Here is a 6,541-nt window from a genome sequence, read left to right as displayed (position 1 = left end):
GTGTTGCCAGATCAGACTGACCGTTTCCTGTACAGCGAAATATTAGACAGCTGCCCCAGTCATGACCGCCAGGGCGTTTAAGGACATAACCCTACGGCTCTGACATAACCATAACGTACACGTACACAATATAGGCTACATCACATTATAATCATGTACAGTCTGTTCACACACAGCCAGCTGCAGCTATAAAGTTAATGCGCGTTTCTTAGTGCCTTTACAGTGCAAGTTGTCAGAGCTGCCAAAAGTAAGAGGAAAGGCGTTAAATGACAATGTATATTTGATTTCAATACATACTAACTATATTTTAATTATGGTGTATTTTATTATAAGTGTTTCTAATTGTTTGCTTGTAATAAAAGCAAGAGCAAACAGTTAATTTCAGTTAAAAGTTAAGTTAAGATTTATCTTGTCTTTTGAAACATTCTTCTTTAAAACAACAAATATTTGACATATCCTATATTTATTTATTATTTTGTACTTATCTTTATTATTCATATTATTTAATTTTTTGTATTTAAAAAAATCACTAAGTCAAAGTCAGCCAAAATCAACTTTATTGTCAATTCCTTTATTTGTGTTACACATACAGGGGTATCGAAATTCTGTTTCTCACTATCCCAGAGTCAGAGAATACAAATAATACAAAATTAAATATAAACATATGTATATTATATACGTGCACAAGAAAGTGTGTGTTCAAACTGTCTACAACAGAAACAGACACTGTATATGCTTTTGTGCAATTTTGAGGTTGACAAAATACAAGTTGAATACAAACAATTTTAAATGATAATGTACATCCAGTTGAAAATGAAACAGTTTTTCGAGGAGCACAAGACTTATTTAAACATTTTGTTTTTCCTCTGCTGACCTTTGTTAGATCAAATTGGGAGCTCACTGGATCCATTAATGTCCGTAGAGTGAATCATTAATGCCAGACATTAGCAGTAGACCAAGTTCAGACATTTCTGGCTATAAAAGAACATTGGTGTTTTTTACACTGCCTGCCATATTGTCATATTATAATCATGATGATGCTGGTGCTTTGGTGAAGTTAGACTGCGTAATAGACCTATATGTTGTATAAAACACATACACAAAACAGGGACGAGAGAGACAGAGACAGAGAGACAGAGACAGAGACAGAGACAGAGACAGAGACAGAGACAGAGAGAGAGAGATTTTTTTTTTTTTTTTTTTTGATTTTTCAAACCACTTTTATTCACAAAGCAAATAACCAAACAGACACATTGTCAGTTCAGAAAACGACTGAAAATAAGATCCTCATTCACCACAGAACACAAAGCATTTTTAAGACACCACATGGCCTCAAATTCTCCCACATTTTTGGTTAAACAAAAGTAACTGTAGTCCGTTTTAGTCTTGCTTTTACCATCCGCTTGAAAATCAAAACTGCATCGGTATCCAATGACTCCGCAACTTTATTCCTCCTGCTGAGGTAGATGGCCATTTTAGCCTGCCCCAACAAAAAATTCAAAAGCTGACTTTTGCACTTTTGCTTCTGGCTGTACCTACAACCCAAAATGAACATTGACTTTGAAAAAACCACATTCAACAAAATCAACATCTGAGCGAGTAACTGAAAAAGACAAAAGAGTCGACCACATTCTGTAAAGCAATGAAAAATGGTTTCCCTCTGTTCACAAAAAGGACAGGCGTCAGACACTGTAGGGTTGATCACTGAAACAAACGCATTTACCGCTACCGCAGCATGGAGAACCCTCCACTGGAGGTCCCCACCCCTCTTAGTCAGCGGAGGCTTGTAGAGCGCTCTCCACTCAGGCTTCTGAGCCTCCGTCAGGCCCAGGTGGGCTCTCCACTGGGTGTCCACTCGCTCCTGGAGTCTGCTCTGATTCAGCACCTTTGTCACCAGATAATAAAAAGTTTTGTTGGACATGGTGCTAAACTTAAAATCGGTAACATTGTTCAACTTTAACAAAAAACCCTCACAACTGAGATCAGGAAAACATAGCATCTCTGGAAAAGAGTCATTGTCATTTGGAGACTTCAGTCCGTTACAGTGAGCAGCGATCAGTGCCAGCTCTGATTGGCTGAGCTGCTGTTTCCAGCTCTGCAGCAGGAGGCTGACCACCCGGACTGACCTGAGGCTCAGACGTGAGGCCAGGCCTGCAGCGTTGTCTAGGCGGGGGCCACACACCTCCACCACCTGGCCCAGCGTGAGGATCCTCTCCTCACAGAGTCTCTGTTGTAGAGAAGGCCCTACTCCACACACAAAACGAGATCCACGGACCACCGGCTCTCTGAGGAGCCAGAACAGTGAGCCACAGCAGTCTGGTCTCTCTTTTCTGAGTAGTCCCCACACCTTGAAGAGACCTCCATAGAAACCTGAGAGATTATTCAGGCGTAATCCTTTTAGGTCCATGAGGAACAGCGACTCAGCCAGACCCAGCCCACCACAGCGCTCCAGTAAGGCCCGAGCTACGGGTCTCCAGACCAGGTCAGCAGGTCCAGTCAGGAACCTCTGGACGAACCGGAGCCTGAAAGCAGCCCCTCTGCTCGCCAGGTGAACCAGGCCATGTCCCCCCTCTTCCTTTGGCAGGAACAGGACGCTCTGAGGGACCCAGTGCATGCGGTCCCAGAAGAAGTCCACCATGAGAGCCTGCACCCTGGACAGCAGGTTTACGGGCGGGTCGGTGCATGCCAGCCGGTGAGCCAGCATGGAGGAAACAAGGTTGTTTAAAATAAGGATACGCCCTTTAAAAGAAAGTTTGGGAAGGATCCACTTCCACTTCTTTAACCGGCCTTCCACTTTCTCTATAAGCCCGTCCCAGTTTTTCAAAGAAAACGTGTCATCACCAAGATAAATGCCCAGGTACTTTAACCCCGCCCTTTTCCAACCAAGGCCCCCAGGTAAAAACAATCTGTCAATGCTGCCCTCTCCTACTGCTAAAGCCTCACTTTTCCCCCAGTTGACTCGAGCAGATGAGATCTTGCAAAAGTTGCTCACAGTTTCAGTTAAAACATTGATGTCCTCTTGTTTTTTAACAAAGACCATTATGTCATCCGCATACGCAGACAATTTAAAAACATCCCTACAGCCAGGAAAAGAGAAACCCTGTAACTTGGACCTTAACCGGTGTAAAAACAGCTCTATGGCCAGGGAGTAGAGCATCCCGGACAAAGAGCAGCCCTGTCGGATTCCTCTCTGAGCTTCAAAAGGAGCACACAAACTACCGTTTATCTTCAGTACACTCTCAATGTCCCTGTACAAGACCTGGATCTTGGCTATGAGACCAGAGCTGAACCCAAAAGCTTCCAGCGTCTGCCACAAGTACTGGTGCTCAACTCGGTCAAAAGCCTTTTCTTGGTCTAGAGAAATCAGACCAAGCTCACAGCCCAATGAACCGGAGAGGTCCAAAACATCCCGAATTAGAGTCACGTTGTCAGTTATCAACCTGCTGGGTACACAGTATGTCTGGTCTACGTGAATGACATGCTCCATCACTTTTCTCAGCCTCGTTGCTAACACTTTGGAAAGCAGCTTGTAGTCGGTACAGAGTAGAGACACAGGACGCCAGTTCTTAATCTCCTGCAGGTCTCCTTTCTTAGGGAGGAGAGTGAGCACAGCTCTCCTGCAACTCAGAGGCAACCTCCCGTTACTTAGACTGTCTCTGAGCACACTCAGCAGGTCGTCTCCTATAACCGGCCAGAGAGCCTTATAGAAGTCTGCAGGCAGGCCGTCTATGCCAGGAGCCTTCCCACTCTGCATGCTCTGCAGGGCCTCCTGCAGCTCCTGGGCAGAGAGCTCTGCCTCCAGCTCTGCATGGTCCTCCTCAGGGACGTTAGGAAGGCCCTCATAGAACGACTGCGCCACCTCTGGCTCGGCCTGGAACTCTGTTTTGTAGAGCTCTTTGTAGAACTCCACAGCACACTGACGAATGTCGGCGGACTCCTGAAGCAGCTGCCCCGCATTGGATCGCAGGGAGTGCATCAGCCTCCTCTGACCATTCTTACGCTCGAGACCAAAGAAAAAGTGAGAGGGAGCATCCATTTTCACGATGTTCTGAAACCGGGATCTGACCAGAGCACCCTGAGCAGAAAACCCCAGCAGGTCAGACAGAGCTGAGTTTTTACTTTTGAAAACTTTAACATGTTCTCGCTCTCCTGTGGAGTCTGCCAAACCCTGCAGCTCCACCACTTCTCTCTCCAGAGCTCTCAAAGATCTAGCCATGTCCTTTGTGACATTGAAAGTGTACTGTTGGCAAAGCTGCTTGATTTTCACTTTACCTATATCCCACCACTGCTGAAGAGAATTGTACTCACTCTTAGATAACCGGTAGTTTTCCCAAAAAAACTTAAAAACATTTTTAAAATGGTTGTCGGCCAACAGAGAAGCATTAAAGTGCCAATACGCACTATTACACTTAACATGATTAATAAAAAGTGAGACCTGTACGAGGGAATGGTCAGAGATTCCCACTGGACTGATGGAGCAGCTTCTGCTTACATTAATGTGATGGCTAAACACATAGACACGGTCCAGCCTAGCTAGAGACAACAGGTTATCCCTAGAGTGCACCCACGTGTACTGCCGCTGGCCCGGGTGGAAGTGCCTCCACACATCACACAGCTCAAAGGTTTCTGTGAGTCTCATTAAGGCACTCTTTGAGGCAGCATGCGGCTCCTGGTGGTTCCTATCCAGCACAGGGTTCTCTGTGCAGTTGAAGTCCCCCCCCAGGAACAGATACTCCTCACTATCACAGGTGCTAAGAGTATCTTTCAGTTTCTCAAAAAACAAGAGCCTCTCTGCGCTCACACAGGGAGCATAAATATTTATAAAACATATTTTAACTTTTTCAAATTCAGCATTTACTTTAAGCAAGTGTCCTGGGATGACCTCATCGACCGTACAGGAGAAGGGTGTAAAGCCCCTTGCAAAGAGAATTGCCACCCCTCCACTATTGCTGCACTTATGGCTGAAGAAACCCTCCCCCCCCCACTCCCTCCTACAGTCACTCTCGTTCTCAGCAGTGCTGTGAGTCTCCTGGAGAAACGTCACATTTAAACTCTTGTTTTCTACTAAAGTAAATAAAGATGCTCTTTTCGCATCCCCCCGAGCACCGTTAATGTTTAAAGAGCCCAGCTTTATGTCACTCATAATTAAATTATAGTTACATCCTAACAAAATCAAAAACCTGGCTGAAGAAAAATAAAAGAGAAATAATAAATACAAGATGTACTTATTCATCATTATTTACACTTCCCTCTCTAACCCTCTGAAGTATCTTCTTTAACCTAGCCTTCTCTGGGCTGCTGAAGACAGGTTCCCCTAAGGCTTCTGGGCGCCGCATGAGAGCCTTGGCAGAATTGTGAAAAAACTGCAAATCAGCAAAAAAATTCTCTAACTTCACCCCCCTCAACCCCTTAGTTCCCGCCAGAAAGGATCTGATCCTCTGGAAAGAGTACTCCTCTCCCTTTTCTACCTCAACCATGTCAAAGAATGACTCACTGTCACTGTCCTCTGAGTCCTCTGCGACTCCCTCTGGCTGAGAGGAGGAACACAGCGACTCTGTCCTTGACACCTTCCCTTTCTGTGCCACACTGCCTTTGCTCACTTCTTCGTTTTTTCTTTTGACAGGCAACCTTAATAAATCCTCATCCATTTCAACATCCTCCAGAACAGACTCAGCTACTCTGGCTGCAGTGTGCTCACTATCTGCTTTCTGTGTGACCTGAGTGTCTGTGTGTGTGATACTGTGTGTATCTGCCTGTGTGCTTTCTGTGTGTGAAACCGTTGGCTCTGCCACGGACCCACTGACCTGCGGTTCCACCACCGGCGTTTCCGCCGCGGGCGCGTGCGCGGGCTCAGCCGTGCACAAAACAACCGGCAGCGGCTCCGCAGCGAGCGCGGACCCCAGCACCGGCGGCCCGGCCGCGGACAAAGGGACCGGCAGCGGCAGCGGATCCGCTGCAGGCGCGGGCCCCAGCACCGGCGGCCCGGCCGTGGACAAGTCAACCGGTAGCGGCTCCGCCGCTGGCACGGACACCGTCGGGCCGGCTGCGAGCGCGGACACCACGGGCGCGTCCACCGCCCTCTCCGGGCACGCGCGGATCAGGTGTCCTGCCGCTCCACAACCAAAACATCTCAAAATATCAGACGTTACATGGACAGTATACACAAAATCATCAATTTTAAACTTGAGAGCCAGATTTAATTCCCCTTCATCCTTTTTCAGGACCATCAGCACCTGTCTCCTAAAAGACACAACGTGCTTGAGGTGCGGGGATTTACAGCCCAGGGGGATCATCTTAATGGGAGACGCAAGCTGCCCGTGTCGAGCCAGCTCTCTCTCCAACAACTCGTTTCTAAGAAACGGGGGCACATTTGAAATTATAACTTTTTTAGCAGGAGTGACAAGGGGTAGCACGGGTAATATCGTCCCTTTAATCACTAACCCGCTCTCCACCAGCTGGTTAGCTTTCTCCGTGCAGTCTAAAAAAATAACCACCGCACTGTTCATGCGGGAGGCAGATTTGACTCTGCCATATCCCACCA

Source organism: Trematomus bernacchii, unplaced genomic scaffold (genome assembly GCF_902827165.1).
Source record: "Trematomus bernacchii unplaced genomic scaffold, fTreBer1.1, whole genome shotgun sequence".
Taxonomy (NCBI): domain Eukaryota; kingdom Metazoa; phylum Chordata; class Actinopteri; order Perciformes; family Nototheniidae; genus Trematomus; species Trematomus bernacchii.
The sequence above is the reverse complement of the archived record's forward strand: the minus strand, read 5'-3'. Positions refer to the sequence as shown.